Source organism: Triticum aestivum, chromosome 3B (genome assembly GCF_018294505.1).
Source record: "Triticum aestivum cultivar Chinese Spring chromosome 3B, IWGSC CS RefSeq v2.1, whole genome shotgun sequence".
Lineage (NCBI taxonomy): Eukaryota > Viridiplantae > Streptophyta > Magnoliopsida > Poales > Poaceae > Triticum > Triticum aestivum.
This window is the reverse complement of record NC_057801.1, coordinates 126354086-126363405: the sequence shown is the minus strand read 5'-3', so window position 1 is coordinate 126363405 and position 9320 is coordinate 126354086.

Genomic DNA, 9320 nt, shown 5'->3' with positions numbered 1-9320 from the left:
GTTCAGGACGTCCGAAACTTTAAGGTCATGCTGCATGAGCTTAAAGAAGCTTTTCTGAAGAAGCGCCAAGAAGCTCAAGGCTCTCGTGAGCGCATGAAGAGTTTGGCTGATAAGTGTGTGCTTGCCTACAATGAGGCTGAGAAGCGCAAGTCACTTGGCCGTCCTGGCATTGACCCCAGGATGGCAGCAAAGAAAAAGAAGAAGCTTCCTGCTGATCAGCCTGCGCCTTCAAGCCAAGAAGCTCCACGCATTATCTTCCCAAGTAGCATGACTGGCTCGAAGCCAAAGGTCACCACAACCGCTTCAGAACAGAAGAAGACGAGGGCTGCAGAGGCCGAAGCCAGAAAGAGGAAGAATACCGAAGCCTCTGATGCCACTCCCTCCAAGAAGAAGCGCAAGACCAAGAAGAATCGGGCTGCTCCCACAGAGCCCCTTTTCGTTGAACCCATCTCAGTGATTCATCCTGCATCTGCATCCCAAGAACTTCACATGACTGTTCATGAGCCTGCTTCCACAGAGGCTCCTGAAGCTGAAGATATTCCAGTAGCTAAACCCACCGCTGCTGAAGACATTGGTCATCATGACAATGTTGAAGATGATGAAGTTCTTCCTCAGATCGAATACAATGTGGTATCATCGCCAGTTCGTACGAACAGCGAACTCATCAGCATTGGTCGTCCTTTGACGCCAATTGCACAGGATGATTCATGGGCTGATCGCCCGCAAGAACAAGCCTCCCCCAACACTCCCCAACAATAACAAGTCATAACATCCATACAAGCTGAAGAGGATGAGGGCCTGCCCACTCCATCTCCAAAAGTGTCACCAATACTTCAAAGGCTTCGCAAAGGACCAAGGCCTCAAGCTCCTATTCTGAGCATTCCAGAAGGAGAAGTGCATCATCAACCTGTTGCACGTCAAGTGTTTTCAGAAGCCACTCCTGCTGTGAATGTCTCTGCGTCTGAAGCACCTGCTGCTGAAGAAAATCCGGCTGCATCAGCCGATGAAGAACATCAAGAAGAACGTGTCTCTACTCCCCCCATTCCTGAAGAAATAGTTCATGAAGTGAACGTGTCAATGCCTGACCCTCCAGCTCCTCAAATGGAGGTTAAAAATCCTGAAGCTGCCACAACCAACGCAAGTGAAGCCAATGACATTGTCATGGCTGAAGCTAATGTGGAGCTTGCAACAACCAGTGTGCCTGAAGCTAATGCGGCCACTGCACCTGAAGCTAGTGAGGCTACCCCTTCTGAAGCACCTGTTGTGCAGCCTGAAGCCTCAGTTGCTGCCACTGCTCCTGTTCTGCCACCAAGGCCCTATACAATTGAGCAGGCATATAACCACGGAGAGCTAACAACAGTCAGATGGCCCGTTCTGGTCCCTCCGCCTAATATCTCTGGTCCTCAATTTGACTATCATGTTGAGCATAGGCCTCAAGTCCAGAAGCCCAAGCTAAGACTGCCAAGGTTTCCAGGTACTGCAAACTCACCAGGGTCCTTCAATGCTAATGGCTTCAAGAGCCACAACACATTCTTTGATAGCTCGAAGAACCCCTACACGAAGCCAAGAATTGCATCAGATCGGTTCTGGAGTCATCAGCAGCGAAGCTATTACTCCTGTGTTCTGTATGATCAAGGGCGCATCTTCCCTCATATGCGCCTCGACACTGCAGCCATTACTGGACTCCCCTTCTTAGAAGAAGCACTTGACTGCTTTCGTGATGCTGGGCTACTCAGTACAGATAAAGAACACTGGAATGAAGAACTATTGCTTCAATTCTATGCCACATTGCACATTCGCGGCTACAACAGAGATATGAAGACTTGGGTTCTCGAGTGGATGACCGGAAACGTTCATCATGAAGCCAAAGCTATGGATATCATCGAGCTTACAGGCCTGTCCACTCCCGGAGAACTCTATGAACCTGGCTGTCAACATCATCGCAATGCCCTGGAAAGCATCTTTCATAGGCCTGAACCCAATATGAGTCAGATGCTGAGCATGATGAAGCCTTTACCCCGTGATGCTGAATATCCAACAGAGTTCTTTATTGAAGACCTTGAGTATCTGCCACGCACCATATATCACATCATCAGGCGGACTCTATGGCCTATCAAAGGACATTCATCAGCGGCAAATCTTGAAGGATCTATGAAGACTTTGGTCTTCTACATTTTCAATGGCACCAGCTTCAATGCACAAGATTTCTTCATCAGACAACTTGCTGCCTCCAGCTCTGATCTCTTTGGTCTGAAGTTTTATGCTCCATGGGTCATGCGCCTCATAAAGCGACACTCTACTGTCAACTATCAACCTTCTGCTCGCAATCATGTGATTTTTCTACCTGAGGTTGATATGTCAGTTGAAGCTATATATCCTGACCCTGCCAAGAAGCCTCTTTGTCTTTAGAATGCCGAGCACTAAAGCTTCACTCAACCCATTGAAGGTGTTCAAGCAGCCACATGAATCTATCCATTGGCTGGAAATACTCGTCTGCCTCATCGAGCACCTACTGAAGCCACTGAAAGCACCATTGCCCAAAGGCCACGGAAGCATTCTCGCGTTCTCAATGATCGAGAACTTCTTGTGGCCCTTCATCAGAAACAGGATAAACATCACTTTTGGCTCAAGAGATAGATGCAAAGCCTCTTGGTGGATGTCAATCGCATTCGCAACCTTGCCACCAAGAATGCCTTTGTTGCTCATGAAACTTGCCGGCGATCATGGAAGAGTTTGACCCTGCTTAGTGCTGAAGCGGATCTTCAAGACGATGGCTTCAATGAAAGATTTCAGTTTGACTCCACTCCTCCACGGAATGCTGTCTTACGAAGAACTCCATCTCTTGAAGACTCTGAATATTCTTCCTCCACGGCAACGGTAAATGCCAGAGTGATCAATGATGAAGATGATGCTACTTCGCCACCTCCTACTACTACTGCGCGCATCGACACTGCACCAAGTTCATCTGCACCGCCACCCAACGACAACAACCCTGCTGCTTCGCCTACTCATCAAGAAGACGAGTAGATGCTCTATGTCTTCAAACCTTTTTGGTCATTACTGACAAAAGGGGAGAAGCGTATGAGTTGATAGTCTTCAAGCGGGTTCATATGGGCGGTTGCATTATATTTGGCCTCGTACTTACAACTCTTGTGTTTTGAAACATTTGGTTCTCTGAGTTGTAACACTTAAACTTGATGGTCGTCTGCTACTTATTTGCATTTCCATGTGCGATGATAACTTCCGCACTTAGATCATCCTGCAGACGTCCATTTTTCATTATGCATGTCATCCTATATGCTATATCATTTCATGCATGATGAATTATCTTCATAAATTGAAGTGGATCTCCACAAGTACAACCTGCCATGTGCATTTGCATTCCAAAAGCAAAATTATTTATATGCACATCTTCAGGGGGAGCCCTTGCTACTTATGAAGACAAATTCCAATCCTTTACAATTTCACATACTTTATCCCCGTTGAAAACTTCAACCAGTTTGTCATCAATCACCAAAAAGGGGGAGATTGTAAGTGCATCTAGTGCCACCCCTAGTTGGTTTTGGAGTATTGACGACAAAGTTGGTTGAGGGACTAATGCGTTTGTGAGAATTGCAGGATAACGCAGGTAGTGTCCCTCATTGATTCGGTTTACCTACCGGAGATGACCCCTAAAAATGTATGAAGACATTGACGATAATGGTGGTATGAGAAGATATTCATATTGAAGACTATGACATGAGAAGACATTGCATGAAGACTATGGAGCACGAAGACTGTGTGGTTTCGTTGTTTCCTTTTCTTCTTTGTTGAGTCATAGGAACCACCGTACTATTAAGTGGGGTCCAAGTGAACTAAGTCAGAGTGACTGAAGTGATGCTCAACCCAAATCCTATGTCTTCGAGCGAAGACAATGAGAGCAAATCTTATCCAGAGTTGGATGAGTCAGCTTTGCTTGTAGCCCAAGTAAAGTTGTCGTGTGTGTTTGAAATCTGACCGTTGGAACACGTGTCAGTTCCTTAGTGACCCAGGGTCATTTCGGACAAATCAGGTCGGGTTGCCTAGTGGCTATAAATAGCCCACCCCTACACCATAAATTGGTGGCTGCTCAGAGTTAGTATATGGCTTTTGTCGTTTGAGAGCAACCCACCTCGAAGCATTTGAGAAAGAGAAATCCTTGCAAGGACAAAGCCCAAACACCCAGAGCCAAAGAGTGTTAGGCATCACTGAAGTCTTTCTGTCTGTGTGACCTGAAGACTTATTACACTTGAGGACTGTGTATCCTCCAGCCGGTTAGGCGTCATGTTCTGAGCATACAAGAGTCATTGTGGATTGCCGGGTGAACAAAGTCCGTGAAGGTTTGGAAGTCTACCTTGAAGACTTACCAGAGTGATTGGGCGAGGACTAAGTGACCTTAGCTCAAGGGGAATAAGGTGAAGACGCGGTCTTCTGAGTTGAATCTCAGCCTCCCTAACCAGACGTACAGTTGTCACAGCAACTGGAACTGGTCCAACAAATCCTGTGTCTTCAACAAGTGACTGGTTCTATCCCTTCCCTCCTTTACTTTGAGTTTGTCTTCGTGAAGTCATTGCTTATCTGTCTTATCTGTTTGACTTCATTGCTTGACTACTATTGTTGATTGGCTTCATACTATCTTCCATCCTGATCCTTACTACCTAGCTGCTCTTAGTCTTCGTATGTTAACACTATTGCATACTTGACTATGGCTTGCTTGTTGTAGTTTATCTTCCGCTGCATATCAATTGGGTCATTTCTATTGTTTGTCTTCAAAACTTCCACGTTTTTAAGACTTTGATAAAAATCGCCTATTCACCCCCCCCTCTAGTCGATAACTAGCACTTTCAAATACGAGATAAAGGCTTACACTCGCCACAAGTTACAACATTCATACAACAATAAATAAATACATAGCATTCATCATGCAGAAGAGCAGGATCCGACTATAGATGAAATCAAACGAAAAAGAAGAATGACGTCCACCCTGTTAATCCCAAGCTCCCGACCCGGAACCTATCCCTTGATCAAATAAGAAGAAGCAGAAGAATAACTCCAAAAGAAAACATGCATCGCTCTCACGTCAGATCATCGCATAACCTGTACCTGCAACTGTTGTTGTAGTAATCTCTGAGCCACGAGGACTCAACAATCCCATTATCATGGGTATCAAGACTAGCAAAGATTAATGGGTATGGAATGGAGTAAGTGGTGAGGTTGAAACAAGCGACTGAGAATTTATATGGTGGTTAACTTACGAGTTCAAGGAAAAGAAGAGAAACTACGCATAGCGGTCGCAAACTAGTAATGATCAATAAGTGATCCTTTACTACTTACAAGTCAAACATAACCCCACCGTGCTCTCTTCTTGAACTGACTTGAGAAGAGACGGTCACAGTTACGCACATGGTTGGTGTATTTTATTTCGGATCTTGTGTCAAATTCTCTACAACCGTATATCATAAATTTCCAATCTGCCACATAACTGCGGGCAAGGATTTCAAAAGTTTAAACCCTACAGGGGTGTCCCAACTTAGCCCATGATAAGCTCTCATGATCTGGGGAGACAATCCTCCATCTCAGAACAACCCGATCAAACTCGGAATCCCAGTGCACAAGACATTTCGACAATGGTAAAGCAAAACCAAGAAGACCTCCCCGACGTGCCAACACCCTGATAATAGCCGCGCGTATCTCGTCTCAGGCCACCATGGATGAGCTAAGCGTACATGCACCAAATACCCCAAGTTGCCAAAGGGTTGTCCTGCACGGTGCTCTAGTTTGGACCAACACTCATGAGGAGCACTGGCCGGGGTTGTTGATTAAGAATCCTCGGGTGCTAGCCGATGCCTATGCAAGTTTTAGTTGTTATTAGGCAAATGGTAAAACCAAAGTTGGGCCTTGCTGGAAGAGTTTTCTTCAAAGCAAACTGTCAAGGGGGCCCATAAACCCCGACCGCATTAGGAACGCAAAATTCAAGGAACATAACACTGTATGATGGAAACTAAGGCGACAAGAGTGGAACAAAACACAAGGCAAAAGGCCGAGCCTTCCGCCCTTTATCGAGTATATAGTTGCATTAATTAAATAATAGATATTATGATATCCCATAATATCCATGTCCCAACATGGAACAATCTGCACTGCACTTGCAACTAGCAACGCTATAAGAGGGGTTGAGCAAAGCAATAACATAGCCAAACAACGACTGCTAGGATGGTGGAAAAGGTTAGAGGCTGCCATGGCAATTTGGGAGGCTTGATAAACAAGTGGTAGGTAGCGCAACATAGCGATAGCATCGAGACAACTAGCATATCAAAGATAGTAGTGAGATCCAAGGTATCGATCATCTTGCCTGGAATCCCGCTAGGAAGAAGTCTGAATCCAAGAAGAAGACGAACGAACGTAGTTGAACGAATCCTCACGATCGCAACGGAACCGGAAACTATCAAGAAGAAGCACAACTGGAAAGAAGCAAACAACACGGTAAACACACAACACGTAACATCTCATGATGCACAACCAAGTATGATGCATGTCCGGTTTAGATATGCATGGCATGACAAAGTGCAACAAACAACACTACAAATTAAATGGAGCTCAATATGCAACGAGTTGCATATTGACAGAACACCACATTAAATTATTTAGTTCGCTCTCATTATGAACCCAACATGTTTAAATATTCTTAACATGGCAAGAGGTGCAACACAAATAAACTACACTATCTAAGCAATTTAAATGGGGACAAAAACAACAAGCAACAATTCCAGAAAATCCCCATGTGCACATTTTAAATTCGGTATTGTTCTGCCTAAACCATATTCTAGAGTTGTTAAACCGCAAAATAAAGTGCACCGTGTGAATCTATGCAATTTTCTAGACAAGGTACATATAAATTTTATTAAATATGGAGCTACGATTATTTAGTTATGAACTAAACCATTTTAACATGTCATTTAAGCAATTAATACAAAGAACAATTTTAAACATTTTTATCATGGATGAAAGTTGCAAATTATGAAGCTAGATGGAATTCTAAGCATTTTACATCTATAATTTGTTTTAGTCCGATGCACGGTTGGTTAGTTTTTAAATGCATGAACATGGAGGGTTTTTATGCAAAACATGTTCTCTCTAGATAATTAGCAAATCGTCCAGGGAAAAAATATATGAGATGGGCTGAATCTGCAATCGGGCCAGCAGGAGCACTTGGCTAGATTTAGAGGCAGAAAGAAGGGAACTGGTGGGTTTCCTCACCAGAGGCCCATGCGGCTGCGAGGTTGGGTGGATGAGGCCTTGGCGATGGGAGAGGTCAATGAGGGCGTTTGTCCTTGATGCATAGGAAGCTGACTAAGAGCATCTACAGCCGTTTGGCCCTTCAGGGCGCCGAAAAAGAGCGGCCTGGGGGCGAACCAGCGCTAGATTGGCCCCTGGGGGTCGTTTCTCTGCCAAGAACCACGCCTTGAGCTTCTCGTCGCGGCTCCGGAGCATGTCGGCACCGCCCATCAAGAAAGCCAGATCGTTGTTGCTTTTCTTCGCGGCGACATTGGACCAGAGCAGGTCGAGTTTGATGGCGCTATTCGTCATCAAAGCAGCCCACCTCGCCTTCGTTTTCTCTTCCCGCTGGGCGGCCCTGGTCTTGGCATCGGTGATGCAGTTCTCGGTAGATTCTTGAACGCGCACGGCAGCCGACTCGGCGTATTTCGCCTTCTTGGCTCCTTTGTTGTCGTCCGGGCGCCCATCGGTCGCGCCAGCGGTAAGCGCGTCCGGCTTGTATGTCTCCTTGGCCTTGGCGAGAGTGCGCCGGATGCCTGCCCACTTCTCGCACTTGTCAATCCGCTTGAAAACATGGAGGTACTTGAACACTACGTCGCTGTTGTCATTGCGGAACATGGCGAACATGCGCAGCAACTGCGCCGAGAAAAAGAACGTCAGTCGGCGCCAGAGCGCGCCCGGGCGTGCACACGGGGAAAGGCAATAGTATGCTGGTGCCGCTATCCGGGCGAGCCGCGACCTCCTCGGTGTCCCCATGCCATTTGTTGCACGCCGGTTGGATGAGCCCCCAATGGTTCGCCATCGCCTTCAACCCACGCTTCATGTGGACGCCTTTGAAGTAGGGGTCGACGAGCCTGCGCTCATCGAACTTAGCCTTGATGAGGGCCCAATACGTCTTGATGCTCTAGTTCGTGCTGGTGACCAGGTCGAGGCAGACGACCTTCCACACCTCGGCGAGGCACTTCTCTTCCTTGGACGCCCACTTGATGCGCAGCTCAACGGGCTTGGCCGCTGCTTTCTTCTTCTTCTTCTTGCCCTTCCTCGTCGGCGCCGGCTCCTCCTCCTCTTCTTCCTCATCCTCCGGCTCTTCCTCGTCGTAGTCGAGCTCGTCGTCCACGTCGCCGAGGTCAATCAAGCCATCCTGGGTAGTGAACCCGAGTGAAGCGGCTGCGGCAGCTGAGCCGGCCACGATGATATCTTCCATGTCGGCCTCCGTCGCGTCGGTGTCACCGAGATGGGATGAGGAGTCCGCTTGCGAGTAGAGGCCACGACGGACAGGCGGCGTCGATGAGGCCACGTAGTCCGGCGGCGAGGACGTGTACGGCGGGCGAGGGTGTGCGCTGAATTGGGTGCCCATGGGGAAAGGGGATGTTGGGGTTGAACCCGCCGTGGGCGTCGGCAGGCATAGCCCAGCGACGGCGTGCTCCATGGGTGCGGTGATGATGAGAACCCGGCCGAAGAGCCGACGCTTTGCTGGCTCCAGGCTGCGTACGGGCCATTCTCACCGGATTGATTCATCATCACCGCGCGCGCCGCCTCGGCTTGTTCGGTCGCATGCTCCGCCGCCGCCTGCGCCACAGCCGCAGCGTGCGCTGCTCTCTCCCTGGCCTTCTTGGCCCTGTTGCACCTGTCGGCGGTGATGGCCTCCCGGTGCTCCACATCCACCTTCCACTTGGCGTTGCTCATGCCGGGGGGCTTGGACAGCAGCGCCCTCGGCTTCCTTTGCTTCGGCTGGGCGACAGCGGCGGCTGTGGGATCCATGGCGGCGCGGGCCATCACATACTTCTTCGACGACATGGCAGGCGGAAGGGTAGGGAGGAGGCGGGGGTTTAGCGGGAGGAATGGATAAGAGAGGGAAGATGGGGAGGGGAAGCGGGAGGAAACAGCGATAAAAGGGCTTTGTGTCGCCGACAGAGCGGTCCCATGCCGCTTTTCGCTTCCGCCGGCGCGCCCAGGCGACACCCGTTCGCTTGGGTTCGGGGCGGGAACGCCGGCTCTGGATTTCGTCCAAACCGGCGCTAAACGAG